Raw genomic sequence first — 17,721 nt, 5'->3', positions numbered from 1 at the left:
TTCATTGTAAAATGAAAACCTTTTTTCTCCTGGTGTCCTACCTGCGCTGTTCACAGTATTAGCATGAAGATTCTGCTCCCCGAGGTGCTTCCTGTGTTTACATTTGATCTTTGTTGCTCTGATTGCTTAGCGGCCGGCCCCGGGGGGTTGTAGGCCCATACTTGTTCTTGATTGACATGTCAATAAAGGTTTTTCAATAAAAAAAAAAAAAAAAAAAAAAGAACAGTCCACAGTTTTGCCAAAAATGTCTACCCAACTGGAGTACTTTCTACTGGTTAATTAGTAAGTGCTACTTCATTGGGTAAATGACTATTGTATATTCTAAACTACACCTGCATAAAAGACCATGGGGTAATGTCTCAAGTGGCATTGTGTGCATAGAATTTCAGCAATGTGATTGTTCCCCGAGTGTCTTCATTCACAAATCTGTGACAACATGAATCCTCATCAAGAGAAGACGACAAGACTACAAAAAGGTGAATTTCCACCAAACAGGGGTAACTTCCTCTTGAGTTTATCAAGTAAAAGGGAGGGTGGCCACATTCCCTCCTCCCCGGGCCAATTTTGTCCCCAGAGATCCCATTCTCTGGTGCCAAACCTTTTGATGCTGGGTGCCATGGAGCCCACCCAGAGCATTCAGTCTGCAGCATTGGGTAATGCGGGGGCAGGCTCAATGCCCCCGCAGACCCTGCTGGTGCCTCACCTCCAGATGGAGCCGGCATTGCTCTTGCACGCAAGGAACAGCCAAAAATGCTGCTCCCTGCATGTGTGAGTAATGTTTCCATCTGTTTTCCTGCCCGCTTGACAGTGAACTGGAAAACAGATGAAAAGTCCACCTCCAGCAAGCGTGAGCAGATTTTGTGCTCCCACCCATTGAGAGTGGACTGCTCTTGCTTGGTAGGATCTGTCAAAGCTCCCGCCAAGTGAAAGCAAACTGCTATCTCCCGAGAGTGGCCACCTCAGGAGATAGGGAGCCTTTCCAGGTGGTTGGTGGTACCCAGGGCCATTAGTGGCTCCAGGTGGGGGGGCTGCGTACCCCCCCTTTACTTTGAACAGGGCCTGCCCCGGGGCGATGGTGGTCCTCGGGGTTAAAAACAGACTGTGCGGCCCCCCTACTCCTTCTTTATAGTTTTGTGCGCATTAGAGGGGAGTCTGCGCGGCCCCCCTTTTTTATGGTGATATGTCCCGGGCAGGTGGTGGTCCCCGGGGCCTTTAAAGGCCAGAGGAGGGGGCGCTTGGGCCTCCTCCCATTAATTGTTAAAATAAACCACAGGAGGTGGTGGTCCCTGGAGTTTAAACTGCTCTTTGGGAGGGGGTCGCATGCGCCCCCTCCCCTTTTATGTAATAAACGTTTGCCCCCCCTACCTGGCCCGCCCCGAGGCTAAAATACAAAACAAATACTTTTGTTCAGAAATCAGTTGCAATTTCTGAACAAAAGCCACTTGAAGAATTATTTAAAAGAAATCTATCCAAAAGAAACAAATAATAACTGTATTGACCTGTGATCATAAAATCAATCATTACTGATTGTTTGACAATTCCACTGCTGTATGCATCTCATGTACCTTGTGTTTCATGTGTGGGTGTTCTTGAATGAATTTAGAAAGCAGTATAAATGTGTTGTAATTTTTCTGGTTTGATGAAGAAAACTTTGCTGGAGCAGCATTTTTTATTAATATGTTTAGTATATTTAATAATGTAAATGTAAAAAATTTTATTAAACACGTTTGTGATACAACCTGTATGTAACTTTTTTTTTAGCCCTTTTCCTTTATTAGAATAAGAGTGTGAGTTCAATTATTTGAGTTGCCTTAGGTTTTTGTATATTAGCATGGCGGGAATCCTGTCATGAAAAGGCTGGCGGAGAGGCAAGGAGAGGGCCCCAAACAGGGCCCCCATGTGTTTTCGCACATTTGGCATTGTGGCTGGGGGCACATGTGGTGCCCAATTATGTCTGCACTGTCGTGCATGCACTGTGTGCCATGCACTACATGGTACATGGTAACATGGTAACAGTGTGCGTGCGACAGTGCAGGCGCTGCAGTGCGGCGGCATTGGCTTCAGGCACATTCTGTGAGCTGAAGCATTCCGTTGCCACAAGACTGCTGCTGGCACACCGCTGGCTTGGCGGTCAACTTGTAATATGGCTGGAAGATCACCAGCGCTGTGGTGTCCTGGAGGCCACGGCGGTCAAGCGGTTGGACCGCAAAACTCATAATCAGGCCCTAAGTGTAGAATATGCTATAAGCACTCAATTTGCCTTTGTAATAAAACAAGTGATAGCACTTGCCTATGTCCCTGAGGTAGATAACTACTACAATTTACTAACAGGAACCCCTTTCTACCAATAAAATTAACACAAACTAAGCCTCCTAATGGATTATTTCAAAGATACTTGGATTAGCAAAAGACACACAATTGATGGACTTAATGCAGAACAAATCAAAACATTCACCCCCAGTCAAGAGATCTGGGTTAAATCCATAATTTTTTTGCTCACCATGCCACCCCAGTTTAGACCTGTCCATATGCAAATCCATCTTGACCCTATGCCTCATGGAAACAGTCCAGCTCGAACTGCCAAGCCAGGTCATCCCTGGACAGGAAACAAGCATCCTAGGACCGGTTTTGGCGTTTCATCCCTCATCAGCCTGGATAGCGTGAATCCAGTGGCACAGTGAGCCTGAGCAAAAAACATGTTGGTCTTAGGCCCAGATCTCTGCACTGGGGTGAATGTATGACATTGTTCTGCATTATGTCCATCAATTGTTCTTTTTGCATTTGTCACCCCGAGTGGGACGGGTATGCCCAGACGTGGGTCCCGTGCTCTCCATGCCACTGAAATCAAGCTATCTTGGCTGATGAGGGGTGAAACCCCGAAACCGGTCCTAGGATGCTTGTTTCCAGTCCAGGGAGGACTGGAAACAAGCATAAAAAAATTTAAAAAACAAGGGGGAGAAACATCGACACAAAGCCTTCAAGGGGCCACCCTGCCCTCCCATGCGGAACCACACTGCCATACCAGCGGAGATCTCCCAGACAGCTTAATATGCGATTCCCTGTTTTGCGAATGCATTTAAGGAATCGCAAATTGCGATTCTTTAAATGCAATGTAGGAAGCACAGAAAAATTGTGATTGGGCCTTAAGGAATCGCAAATTACCACCAACTTCAAGTTGGTGGTAATTTGCGATTTCTTTGAAAAATGCACTTTTGTGCATTTTTCAAAGTGCCATGTGGTGCACATACATGCTCTTAGGGCATGTATGTGCGCCACATGTGCACACATACATATTTCAGGGGTACAACAGGGTGTCCTTTTGGCACCCTTGCAACCTTGAAATTGCATTCTCAATTTGCGATTCTCTAATTGGTAATCGCAAATTGAGAATGTCTTCTCATTCATTCCTATGGGCCTCTTAGCCCATAGGAATGAATGGGAAGGTATTCCTTATTTGCGAATATCAATTTACGATTAGCAAATAAGGAATATGTAGGATTCGCAAAACATTTTTTAGCAACTCCTACATACATTGCATTTTGCGATTCTCCAATTGCGACATTGCTCCAAGCGATTCAATTGTCCAGGACCTCACTGGAAGAGAGGATGGGTGAGGTTTGCTCAGAAGTCACACTACTTCGGCAGGACCTGCGGAACCTTTCTGAAAGAGTGACTGAATCAGAAACCTGATTCACAGAAGAGGAGGATGCGATAAAAGTTCTTCGGAAAGGGGTAGCGGACCTACAGATGACCGGCAAAGATATCATCTGGCACATTGAAGATGCTGAGAATTGGGCACGCAGAAACAACCTACGCTTTGTGGGCTTTCAGGAAGGGTTCGGAGGAACGAATGTCCCGGAATTCTTGAATTCATGGTTAAAAAACATCATCTGAACGGATAAATTCTCTGCGCGCTTTGTGATCGAAGGAGAGCACAAGGCACTGACTGCCGAGCCTCCTCGTGGCACACTCCCTCGGCCCATCATAGCAATATTTCAAAAATTTTGGGAGAGACATGATCCTAAAAGAAGCTATATGCCTAGGTGAGATCAGACACGATAACGCAAATCATGACCTTCCCCGACTACAGCAGAGAAGTACAGCGGCAAAGGCGAACCTTTGACTTCATAAAAGCAAAGCTCAGGGCACATCAAACCCAATATATGCTACTGTTCCCTTCGAAACTTAAATTTATATTCATGGAAAAGACCGACTTCTTCCAATCGCCAGTAGAGGCATGGTCCTGGACGGAAGAATGACCAATCCTTCGACTGCCTGGGGGGTCACAAAAAGAAAGGGACGTGACACATGAAACAGACTATAGATCCAAGGGCCTGCCAAAAAAGAAAAGGAACATGGAGAAAAGAAGAACCTACATGATGGGGGCAACCACGTACATGATCAGGGGACCTGGGAGACACAGACGGAGGACAATGGTCCCAAGGGATTCTGCAGGCAAGAAGACTCTTAAAGCTATGAATGGAGAAAGCCAGAGGGAATCTTCAACATATTCAGAAAGTAGGAAACTATCATCGGGAGATGAGGCCCAGCACCCGCTAGCAATCGAAATAGCAGCCCTGGAACAAGACAGAAAGACAGAAAGACATCCAACACAAGAAGACGCACCCAACTCAGTCTGAAGGACTCAAGGAACTGCCGCAAGATCCGGCCACAGGACAGATGGACATGCAAGTCACCCCCCAAACATCTCCTGCAGTTATACTGGGACCTACTACCAGAGTCAACACGAAGGTGACAGGCTCCGAGAGGGCCTGAGACACTCTTTCACTCTTTTTTTCATACACTAAATCCAATGCTGTGGGAGTTTTGAACTCATAGTGTAAGTTTAAACTAGGGGGTGGGCGACAGACCTTTCCTTCTCTTCGTACACACAAACTGGTCCAGGAGAATGGAGATGAGTGTGATAAGGAGGATGCGGGAGGTGGTGTGGTGGGTTTATTGGGAAGGAAATGGGACAGTTATGTTTAAGGTTTAGTTTCGTCGGATGGACCTCACTGAATGGCCACCACAAAGAAAACTGCGAAGTCAGGGAGTAATACTACATACGGCTCCATTACCCAAAGGAACAGACTCAGGAATATGGCAGCACCCATAGACAATCACCCTCTTACCGTATTAACATGGACTGTGAATGGCCTTGGGGATAGGAATAAATGAGGACTGGTCGCAAGATACATTAAACGAATGCACCCAGACATAGTACTACTCCAAGAGATGCATCTGCAGGGTACGAGATGTGTATTCCTCAGCAGAGGAGCATCTGTGATATTGGCACATGCGGGCTGCACATCTGAATCTAGGGGAGTGGCGATACTGATCAAAAAAGCATCCCCCCTTCCAGCTATCATGTAAATGGACGGATCTACAAGGCACATATGGGGGAGTGACAGGGTTATGGGGTAGATGTAAATTGACCCTCTGTGTGTATGCCCCGCCTAAGATACAAGCACGTACATTGACCATGGTGACAGAGATCCTTCTGGAATCCTTGACCTCACTTCATGTGATAGGAGGCGACTTTAATGATGTCATACACACACCTACGGACCATATGGGAGAACAAAACCAGTCGACCGCAATTACCCCGTTGGCACGCTTCACAGACACGATAGGCCTGACTGACGTATGGAGACAATTCAACCTACAGTCCAAACAATAGTCGTACAGCTCAGGGGCGTATAAGGTCTACTCCAGATTAAGACTTTGTCTTTATCCCGAGGGGGGATTTGGGTGAGATTAGTAAGGCAGAGTATCTCGCCAGGGGATTGTCCGACCATTCCCCACTACGCATACAAATAGGAAGTAGAAACTGAGATGTACACCCACAATGGAGGCTCAATGCCTGGGACCTGCAAATGGGGAACATACTAGGTGGCATTAGGGCAGATACGGAAGTTTTCTTTACAGAAAATATAGGCACAGTAGAATCAGGGGTCACACTGTGGCAGGCATATAAAACAGTCAATCAATCACTCAATCAATCAATCAGGGATTTATAGAGCGCACTACTCACCAGTAAAGGTCTCAAGGTGCTGGGGGGCAAGGGCGGGTCGGCCGCTCCGAGGTCATACGAAGAGCCAGGTCTTGAGGTCTTTTCTGATGGATTTCAGTGTAGGGTTTCATCTGATGCTGAGGGAGAATTTGTTCCAGGTCTTGGCCGTGATGTAGGAGAAAGATCTGCCCCCTGTTCTGGTTCTATAAATGCGGAGAATTTTGGCAAGGGCTAGGTAGGCAGCGCAGAGGTTTCTCTTGGGGGCATTGAGGGAGATTCTTTTGGTGAGGCATTGGGGTCCAGTGTTCTGGAGGGCTTTGCAGACGTGTGTGTGCAGCTTGAAGGTAACTCTTTTTTTGATAGGGAGCCAGTGGATTTCGTGGAGGTGCTGGGTGATGTGGTCGTGTCGAGGGATGCTGAGGATGAGTCTGGCTGCGGCGTTCTGGATGGTCTGGAGTTTGCAAAGGATTGATTTGTTGATTGCGGCGTGGAGAGCATTTCCGTAGTCCAGCCTGCTGGTGATGAGTGCGTGGGTGACTTTCTTCCTGGAGTCAAGGTATGCGAAGGGTGTTGAAGCATGTGAAGGACACAGCGTTGATCTGTCGGTTCATGGTGAGAGAGGAGTCGAGTATGATGCTGAGGTGGTGAGTCTGGTCCGTAGGGTGGGAAGGTTTCTGATGGCGGGGAGCTATGAGGTGTCCTCCCGTGCTGAGGGGGTGGATCTCATCCAGGATGCGACGTCCTTCATTCCTTCCTGGCAACTGTGCATGGTGATGCCTGGTTCCTTGTTGAGAGAGAGGATGAGCTGGGTGTCGACAGTGTAGGATACTATGCTGAGTTCATGTTTCCTGACGATGGTTGCTAAGGGAGCCAGGTAGATGTTGAAGAGCTTGGGACTGAGGGAGGATCATTTCGGTACTCTGCATCTGATCTCTGTGGGTTCGGAGACGAAGAGCGGGAGTCTTATTCTTTGAGTTCTGCCGGAGAGGAAAGAGAGGATCCAGTCTAAGACAGTTCCCTGTATGCCGGCGTCGTGGAGTCTGGTGGCTAGAGTGCGGTGGAAGACACTGTTGAAGGCTGTTGAGAGGTCTAGTAGAATGAGGACTGCAGTTTGGCCTTGATCGAGGAGGGAGCAGTTGGCATCTGTTGCGGCTAGGAGGGCGGTCTCAGGGCTGTGGTTGCTGCAGAATACGGATTGAGATAAGTCGAGGATGTTGTTGGTTTCTATGAAGTACGTTTGCTGGGTGTTGATGGTTTTCTCGATGACCTTGGCGGCGAAGGGGAGGAGAGAAATCGGACTGTAATTCTTGAGATCCGTTGGATCTGAGGAGGGCTTCTTGAGGAGGGGTTTGACTACTGCATGTTTCCAGTTGTCGGGGAATGTGCCTGTTTCAAAGGCGCAGTTGATTGTCCGTCGTAGTTCTGGTGCGATGGCGGAGGTGGCCCTGTGGAAGATGTGCGGCGGGCAGGTGTCAGTGGGTGCTCTGGAGTGGATGCTCTTCATGGTCTTTGCGGTGTCTTCAGTGGTGACAGGGGTCCAGGTGATTAGGGTCAGCTGGGTGGCGTAGGTGTTTGGATGGTGTTGGGTCCATGCCTTGGTCTCTGTCATCAAAGTTGTCATAGAGAGTCCTGATCTTATGATAAAAGAAGGAGCTGTTGTAGTGGTCCTGGGAGAGAGGGACGTCAGTGGTTTCACTGTGGGGTCTGGTAAATTCTTGGACTATGCAAAGAGTTCCTTGAAGTTGTGGGCTTAGGAGAGGATTCTGCCCTGAATTAAGTTTCTCTTCATAGATCTGATGAGTAAGTGGTGTGTCGTGGTGGCGGCCCTGTAGGGGGGCTTGCTTCCAGGGTTTTGCTGTTTCTCCATGCTTTTTCCAGTCGTCGGCACAAACGCTTGGATTCTCGGAGGTCCTTGGTGAACCAGGTGGCTTTCATGTTGTGTCGCCTGTCAGAGTTCTGGAGGGGGGCAAGTATGTTTGCGTAGTCGGCGATCCATTTGTAGAGGTCGTTGGCTGCAGTGTTGGTGTCTGTCATGGTAGGGGGAGGAGTGTGGCTGAGGACAGAGTTGAGGTGCTCTTTGGTGATCTTGCTCCAGTTTCTGTGTGGGAGGTGTGGCGTAGGCTTGTGTGTGGTGGTTTCGAGAACGAGAAGTGGGCACAGTGGTGGTCCGTCCAGTGGTGTGACTTAAGTGAATGTTATTTCCTCCAGCGAAGATGGAGTGGAGAGTGTGTCCCGCCTTCTTGGTGGGGGTGGAGATGAGCTGCTTCAGTCCAATGTAGGCAAGGTTCTCTAGGATGGCGGTAGAGTTGGGGTCGCTGAGGTTGTCAAGGTGGAAATTCAGTTCTCCGAGCAGTATGCAGTCCGTGGAGATGAGGGCGTGGGGCGCGATGTAGTCTGCGATGGTGTTAGTGAACGAGGAGCAGGGTCTGGGTGGTCTCTAGGCAAGAGTCCCTCGGAGTGTCGTTCTGGGGTTGGGCTGGATCTGGAAATGGATGTGTTCCATGGAGGGTGAGGCATCGTTCGAGGTGGAGGTTGTCAGTCGGAGGGAGCTTTTGTGGACGATGGCGAGGCCTCCTCCGGGGCGGTTGGGATGATCTTTCCTCAGGATCTTGAACCCATCGGGGATGGCGGCTGCGATTTCGGCAGCGGTGCTGGCATTGGTCCAGGTCTCTGTGAGGAAGGTACCGCTGGGTGAGAGGGTGTTGAGGAGGTCCCAAACTTCTACTGCATGTCTGTGCAGGGAGCATACATTGAGGAGGATGCAGTTCAGGAGTTTGGATGCGTTGGCGTCCTGTGTGTTGGTGGTAGCTGTATGGGTCTGGTGGTGGGTAAAGGAGTGGCAGCAGTGCCGGCAGGAGAATGAGCCACCCCAGTTCAGACATGGCCATATGCAAATCAGTCTGACCCTGTGCCTCATGGGAACAGTCCAGCCCGAACTGCCAAGCCATGCCTTCCCTGGACCAGAAACAAGCTTCCTAGGTCCGGTTTCTGGCATTTCAGCCGTCTTCAGCCAGGCTTGCTTGAATCCAGCGGCAAAGTGAGGAAGGGACTCACGTTTGAGCATACCCTGCCAACTTATGGAGAACAAAGCGGTACAAAAGGGGGTGGTGATGGACGGAGCATCAGAACCAATCAAACACTCACACCCAGTCAACAGATCTGGGTTTAATCCTTCACCGTTCTTTAGCCCACTCTGCCACCCCAGTTCAGACATGGCCATATGCAAATCAGTCTGACCCTGTGCCTCATGGGAACAGTCCAGCCCGAACTGCCAAGCCATGCCTTCCCTGGACCGGAAACAAACTTCCTAGGACCGGTTTCTGGCATATGGCCATGTCTGAACTGGAATGGCAGAGTGGGCTAAAGAACGGTGATGGATTAAACCCAGATCTGTTGACTGGGTGTGAGTGTTTGATTGGTTCTGATGCTCCGTCCATCACCACCCCCTTTTGTACCGACATCTCAAATGACATCACTGATTATATCACTGATGACATCATCCAGTGAATGTGTGTTTCTGTAAAGTTTAAATATTTTTCATATATATCTATGCCAAGGTGTATTGAAGAATAAATGCATTTACAAGTGCCCATAGGGATTATTTAGTAGGTGCGTGACTGACTGTATAAGTGAGTGATTGAACATGTCTTACTGAATGCATGGGTCGGTGACTACACTGTGTGAAAATCTGTATTAGTCTCTCAGTTGGTGAGTAAGCAACTGCATGGGTTGCTGAATAGCTACATGAGTATTTATATGGGTTATTGATTTGTTGTCTGAGTATCTGTATGTGTCCCTGAGTGTCTGTATGGGTGGGTGTGGGGGTGTATGACTCTGTGCATAGATGTCTGAGTGGGTGATTCACTGGTTGTATGGATTCAAAAGCGCATCTGGGAAGGGCTGTATGAATGAGTTATTGTGTATACGGGTGTGTTGGTGAGTGAATGAATGTCTCAGTGGTATATGTGTGACTAACTACATATGTTTTAAGGCACTATATGTGAGTGTTGGAGTATATAAATGACTATACATAAGAGTAAGTTATTTGAAGAGTTCATGTATAAATGAGTGTCTGCTTGTATCAGTAATTGTATAAGACAGTAAATATGTGTTAGTATCTCTATAAATAAGTGATATGGTGTGTCTATAAATAACTGACTTGGTGTGTATAACTGTATACATAAGTAAATGGATATGTGATTGATTCTTTGCATTACTGACTAGGTGTGTGAGTAACTCTATGGATGAGCGGCGGAGTGTGACTGCATGTATAGTTGTATGAGGGCATATTATACTACTGTACTGATGAGTAACTACATGTATAAGTGACTGGATGTGTGTGTAGACCTAGGAAACAGTGAGTGGTATGTAGTATATGGCATTGTTGTGTGTATAGTTTCAAAAATTGTAGTCTGCATTTTAGAATGGGTGTATCAAAGTTTATATTAGGGCATCAGTATATGCATCAGATTATCACGTGGATGATGTCATCAGTGATGTCATCAGTGATGTCATTTGAAATGTCATCAGTGATGTCATCAGTGATGTCACTGACCATGTCATGAGTGATGTAATATGTGACATCATTAGCAGTGCATTGCGGGCGCGCGAGTTATAGTTAGCTCAACTAACTATAACAGGTGAATTTCTCTGGTTTTATATGAGTCAAATGTCCAACTAACTATAACGTCCCTGAAACTTATGGTTTTTTTAGTGAATTTCAAAGGTTTTTTAAATGCTAATTCCTAAAAATAACATCTGTAAAACCAGTGAATTTCAAAGGTTTTTTAAATGTTAATTTCATATTTTAATGTTTATAAAACCTATATTTTTTCTAATTGTTTTGTAATATTTTGGAACTCTGTTATATTTCTTTTTTTTAACTTTAAAAATTAAGTAATGTTTTATATCTTCCCCCAAAAATATGTATATCTTTTTTTTTTTTTAGAAAACTGCACTCCCATACCGGTAGTGTACCAAGCTCCATCACCACGCGAATCCTATCCGCCATATTGCTAAACTAGTAAAGGATGCGCATTTCATATCCGAGGGATTTGTGGCACCACGTAACATCATATACGCATGAGTTCGCGCCAGCTGCTACATAGGTATCTGACGGGTACGCAGTACCAAGCCACGCGTTACGTCATGAACGAATGGGGTCGCGCCCGCTGCGCGTTGCATATGCGACGAGTGCACGCTGCCAGGCCCTGTGTTACATCATAGACGTATGGTGTCGCGCCAGGTACGCCATTCCCTCATTTTTTTTTATATCTCAAAACTATATCTAAATAACTTTAAACTGTATATGAGAGCAAGCGATCATCTAAAATATTTTAAACATTTATATATTTCTAACTATAATAAACGTATATTATGATAAATATATTTTCTCAAAATCTTGTCGGTTGCGGCCTCCTTGCGCCCTCGATGCGCAATTGCCATGTGACCTTAAAAAAAAGCATTTAATTAGTTCATAACATTTCCCATTCTAACAGTTGGAGGACCCCACCCATTTTAGTCATTCTCTCTACAGCGTTTGATGAGACACACCCCTTCTGCTTAGAGAGCTTTTTTGAAAAGTGTTTTTGCTGTGTACACATATCTTCTACTACCCACATCATGCAACGGTCATCTTGATCAATATTCATGGTCTGTACATTAGCCTTCCACGTGTGATGGCCATGCATCTCAAACGTTACATCAAAAATCAAATGTGTGTTACACGATGCCCCTCGTGTGTGTGTGTGTGTGCACATTATTGTGCTGCCTTTCGGCCTGGGTATTGCTGGCCCGCAGGGGTATCATCAGCCACGGGCAGAGTGCACATCCTTGATCACATGTGACAAACAGTAAACAGTAATGTGTACATTTGTATTGCTGTATTCTCTGTTGTCAGGCTTTACCAGTATAGTAGTGTGTCATATGTGAGACTTTCAGATTCACGTTTGGTATGCATTGCTTGACTATAATGAATGTTATCACTATTTATGATGTAGCCTCACTGCTGAGCCTCCCTCCATCCGAGCACATTCAAATGTGTGCGCTTCGCGATAGCAACACTTTCAATATTACCGCAAACCATTGGCATGAGTGTCTGCGCATTTCCACAACCTTGACAACGACATGTGATGTTGGCCGTTCAATGTTTTCGAACAGCATCGCATTAGCGATAGTTGCCGCCCTCCTGGTACATGCTACATTAATGTAAATTGCTCATTCTGCGACGTCAAAACTGCAACAGAAACACACATAAGTACACTTCCTGGCCAGGCAGGAACTGAACAGCGCCCAGGTCCGCGGAACTATTATTCACACCCCTACGCTCGCCTGGCGTACGCAAGCCCAGCCCACTTTGCCTACGTATAAATAGGATAACAACGCCACATGTCCCAGTTCTTCTACACTGCCTCAGGTGATATGGCCGCATCCAGCTCGCATATGACAATGCGCAATAAAAAAGGGATCCATAAGGCGTACACCATCGTCGCAATCAACACTACACCTGAATTGTGAACACTGCTGCCCGTCGTGTTTGGACACACAACAATGAAAGCAGGTGAGCAGTGGGGCCTGGGTGCTCAGGAGCTGCAATTGAGCGCGATTTTGCGTGAGGGGTGGGGTGCATCAGCCTGGGTGCGCAGGTACAAACAAGCGATATTGCCCTGCTTAATAATGTGTTCTCTGACCTCATTCAGTCACATGTCTGTCTCATTTTAAGGACCTGCTGGACCGTACTGTAGGCCTGAGCCAGCGGGCAGCGCTGCCCTACAGACACGTGTTGAGCGCAGTGCTGTGGGAGGGTGGGTGCATTAGCCTGTGTGCAAAGTTGCGAAAAACCAATGTTACCCTGCGTACCAATGTGATCTCTGACCTCATTCAGTCACATCTATGTCTCATTTTAAGGACCTGCTGGACCGTACTGTAGGTCTGAGCCAGCGCGCAGTGTTGCCCTTCAGACACGTGGCGTTGGCTTTTGGGGCACTGTAGTGAGCTGATTACTAAGTGTACATGCACACAGGCTTGCGCCACTGCATTACACACGCACATTATGCTTCTAGCATGCGCTCTGTTCCTTTTTATGTGAACGTTGGCATAACATATTATCATTTAACCTTGTGTATTCTCGTACACTCCAACTCCTCTTTGAACCACGATTACCACTAACAGTTCGAAGATCATACTTCAAGAAGGAAGGATGCACTCAACTGGTGTTCTCTATTAACGTTGAAAGAAACCTTCATTTACCTCAAGACGTTTCCAACATTATATTTTTTCTCCCTTTTCAGACACTGGGTTAGTGGAGCCAAAATGGGCGGAGCGGGTGCTCACCCCATGATGATGCCCTGGGCATTCTGACGCCTTCCACCACAGTATCAAGACACGGTCCGCAACCGGAGACCTGCTGGGCCACCCTGATAGCGTCACCCCGGAGTTGGAGCTCGCACCGGCACGTCCTTGGACACACCGGTTGTGGCAGGTGAGCAGTGAAGACTCGGTGCGCAGGAGCTGCAATTGAGCACAGTGCGGAGAAAGGGGCCGGTGTGCAGCAGCCTGGGGGCACAGGTGCAGGCAAGCGATGTTGTCATAGATAATAATGTAATCTCTGGCCTCCTTCACATCTCTGTTTAATTTTAAGGACTTGCTGGACCGCACTCTTTCTCGCGGACTCCAGCATTCCAGACACACGGGTGACAGGAGGTGAACAGTGAGGGCTGGGTGCAGTAGGCTGGCTCTCTGTCTCATCCTCCCTCTGTTCTTTTCACTCTCCCTCCCACCCACTCGCTCTCTGTCCCATTCTCACTTTACTCCGTTCATTCTCACTACCTTTCTTTTTCTCTTAGACATGGCACACATACTTATGTTTCTTTTTTGTCTTGCAGGTTTTGTACGCTGCTTCCGGAAGAGTCCCACCCACTTCTTTTATGTTTTACTGTTGTTCAAATAAAGTTACATTTCCATTTATTTGTATTGTGTTCATAAAAGTTTTTTTTTTTTTACCAATAAATAACTGAGTGTATGGGTCTTCTTTTTCTGACAACACTTGTCTGTAGTTTATTGTGAAAATCGGCAGTTGATAATTAGGTTATAAGGGAAATTTTGTTTAATTTTCCGGTGCACCTACCAAATATAAACCAACAGACTATTACATAAATCAAGCCTGGATAATTGTACAACGGCAAGAGTTCTATGAGTGTATCACTTTATAACACCATGAGTACTGCCCGTGTGATTTCAGAACCAATAAGGCACTGCCTAGGGCCACCGAGGCTTCAAGGACTGGCGAGGCCCACCCTGCATATTTAAATAAAGCCCCTGAGGATGCCGATCCCCGGTCTTGAGTTGGCCTCGAAGCCCCCCGAACAATTCGTAAACAATACCCGGGGAGGTGCTGATCCCCTAGTCTGCGAAACGGCTCTGTGCCCTCCGCGCCTAATTTACATGTGTGATTAAGATCCCCAGTGCTGCAGAGACCCCGCAATATAATAATAGGATTGGCCCAGAACATTATCCACCAGTGGGCTCATTTAAATGAAAGGGTGAGACGCCGCTTCATTTTTTTTTCTCCATTTTTACCATCTGGTTCCGCTTTATTGAAACAATACGAGGTTTTCCTCCTCTCGCTTCAACGAGGCAAACAAGAATTTACTATCACAGGGTGCAAGCAATGCTCCCGCCCTGTAATAGCAAACATAAATGTCCCGCGCTTGCACACCCCGGGACATTGTATGACCTGCGCCTGGGAGGTGGCGCTCCATGGGACCATGATGCTTTGTTTAATGCATAACTACAGAATTAGTATAAACGCATACTAACACTACTTGTACACATGTGGTACAGCAACCACAGTGTAGTGAAGAGGCAGAGGAAGCCCAAAATCAAAAAATATAAATCCTACCAGAGGTAGGATCACATAGTTCGATCAGCCGACGACCCTGGGATGAGTAGAAACAGATTTATCAAGCAAACCGGTCTTCAGCACATGACCCTGGGATGAGTAGAAACAGATCCACCGAGAAAACGGGTCTTCAGCACAACGCAAGCAAGCACAAAATCTTGGTGAGTGCTGCCTTATTTTCACCTTCTCTCGCTCGTCGCCAAATTTATGTAGTGAACAGGAAGACAGCAGTGGATCCGATAAGTAGATTTATTGCAGGAAAAGAAGGCAGCTTAAACAGCCACCAACAGGACCAGACATCAAGGCATCCGTCTTCTCCAGCACCGTGTACAAACTCCCCAAGATTCCCCTCATGGCAGCCCTACATTCTAACATTACATACTTACATTATAGTATCGTTACATACTAACATTGTACTATGACTTACATGGAAATAGTAAACAGAGCACATCACTTTACAGCAATGAGCTCACGGTTTAATCCCTGAGTCTTCAGACCAGTAGGGGTGAGTAGTCCGCTGCCCATTCCCTGTATAGTATAAACGCATACTAACACTACTTACAGTTATACTACAGCGGCCAGTATGCTACAGCGCCCACAGCCCATCACTTTACAACAATCAGCTCGGTTTGTTCCCCGAGTCTTCACACCGGTAGGCGTAGCACTTCGCTTCCCACTTGTGGTATGGTATAAACGCACGGTAGAGCTCAGTAGTTCGCTTCCCACTCCCTGTATGGAATAAACGCCTACTAACACTACTTCCACAGGTATCCTACAAACACCAGAGCACATCACTTTACAGCAATGAACTCCCGGTTTAGGTTCTAGGTTTCATACCCGACTGTAGCAGCATCTCATCTCAGCACCATGTCACTCTGAGCAACACCACACTTTCAGACCGGCAGGTGGGACTACTTTGCTTCGCACTCCCCCACAGAGGTTACAGTGCTCCTATCCTCCTGTTTCCTACTCTTTTCGCCCTTTTCCCCCTTACTCGCTTCAAGGGATCACAAAATGGCGACCAACACTTCCTAGTTGCAACCGCTTGCAACGCTCACAACCAATAAGTAGCAGGCTCGTGCTCGTAACGCCTCAGCCAATCAGATGGCAGAATTCCCAAATATCAATATCTGTAAATTTCAATATTTCTCCAAAACTACTGAACGGATTTACACCAAATAAACAAAAACGTGCTTTCTAGACCAAGACCCTTCTCCCTGCCAAATTTGGGGCAATTCCGTTCACCCGTTCGACCTGTAGCCTTGTCTAAAGTTTCCTATGGAAATTAAAATGGAGAAAACACGTTTTGGGAACCCCCTTTTTTCACGGCCCCCCTTGACGAATCACCCCCAAACTTCCCACATAGGAGCTGATATGAACAAAGAATTAGTTTGGAATATTTCATGAAGATTCATCAAACGACGCCAAAGTGATAAGCAAAACAGAAAATGCTCTTCCTGTGGAAACTTGGTCCTAACTATAACTTCCTAATGGCGACCACCAGTAGGTAATATATATATATATATATATATATATATATATATATACCAGCAGAAAGGATCACTTACAAGGCCAGAGTCTGTCCGAGAAAATTCCACAAGATATGGGACAGTTGGAGGAAATACTACCGACTAGACATGATGGGTGACACAAACTAGATGCACCACGACAGGGAGTAGAACAATTATTCATGCAACATCCATTTAGGGATTACGAAACGCTCTAAAAAGGAGACACAAGTTGTACACTGAATGTTTGGGACAAGGGAGAAGTACGATTGGAGTGTTCTAGGCGTATCTAACCAAACTATATATCATGCTTGTATGTATTATATGTAAAATGAACCCCTTGCAGATGGCTCTATGGGACACTGCGCAACATCAATTTTGTTTTGTTACTGTTTGAAAGAAAAACCAATAAAGATATACCCAATAAAAAAACAATACCTGTGGTTACTAATGTCGACATGTTATACTATGCCATGTGTCCCCATTTGTTAATGATTACTGATTATTTTTTAGTTTGAGGCTACTTGTATTATAATAGATTTTACCTCAGATTTAGTTTTTCATTAGATATGTCTCTCCTTCTTAGAGTAGCCTGCCTCTTAGGCTTGGTGGTTTTGCATATTACGATGGTTTCTGTGTCAGACAACAATTCCTATGACCAAAGCTCATCATGCCTTCTAGATGCGCGGGCCATGGTTGCTATGGGTCGCCCTATACTTAAAGGAAGGATTGGCATTCACACTGCCTCCTCGCTAGGATGAACTCGGACAGCGGTGGTGAAAGAGGTGAGCTGAGGAGCTACAATTTCTATGCTAAGCGTCCTTGTTTTTAGACTCATACATTGATTTTGGCTCTCATGTCTCAAAGCTTGACTTGAGCATTTTTGCTGAATTTTAAGGGACTTCTGGACATCTGGTTCAATGTAGAGCGTTTTTTATCTTGGTTAATACTTTATCTAAGACGAGTCGGACTGGAGGCCTACTGACTGTTAAGGTGAGTGTTTGAAGACTGGCTAATTGCGGAGTGATAACCCTGCCCATTCCCACCATGAGGGGTGCTCGATTTATGAATAGTTGGATTTGGCACCTTCTTTTAATGATTTGTAGATTGTGGGTGTCGTCCTCTTAACCTGTGTCTCTGTCCTTGTACCCTTTAGTCCTGTTTATATTTGTCAAAATCAAGGCTTGAGTTGAAGCCTAGCACTCGGCTTAATAGCCGGTGAGCTACTACACTTTACAGCGTGGTTTTGGGGTGATTCAAGAAGTGCATGTATCACTCTATTTTTTAATTATGACCTACTG

The 17,721-nt window shown here is 46.3% G+C and overlaps 1 protein-coding gene and 1 long non-coding RNA gene across 3 annotated transcripts in view; one reads left to right on the top strand and one right to left on the bottom strand.

Annotated features, from left to right (window-relative positions):
- The window catches only part of LOC146860264 (uncharacterized), a 39,882-nt gene extending 23,185 nt beyond the window's left edge, over positions 1 to 16,697 (top strand). Inside the window, exons 3-4 of the long non-coding RNA XR_014978810.1 lie at positions 13,303 to 13,493; positions 13,897 to 16,697. This is a non-coding gene — a long non-coding RNA (uncharacterized LOC146860264). The remainder of the gene's footprint in view (positions 1 to 13,302; positions 13,494 to 13,896) is intronic.
- The window catches only part of LOC146860263 (uncharacterized), a 200,205-nt gene that overhangs the window by 128,076 nt on the left and 54,408 nt on the right, over positions 1 to 17,721 (bottom strand). The gene's annotated exons all lie outside the window — the stretch shown is intronic.

The sequence above is a fragment of the Triturus cristatus genome, chromosome 3_1 (genome assembly GCF_964204655.1).
Source record: "Triturus cristatus chromosome 3_1, aTriCri1.1, whole genome shotgun sequence".
Taxonomy (NCBI): Eukaryota; Metazoa; Chordata; class Amphibia; order Caudata; family Salamandridae; genus Triturus; species Triturus cristatus.
Note: the sequence above shows the minus strand (reverse complement) of the source record. Positions and strands in the feature narration are given on the sequence as shown.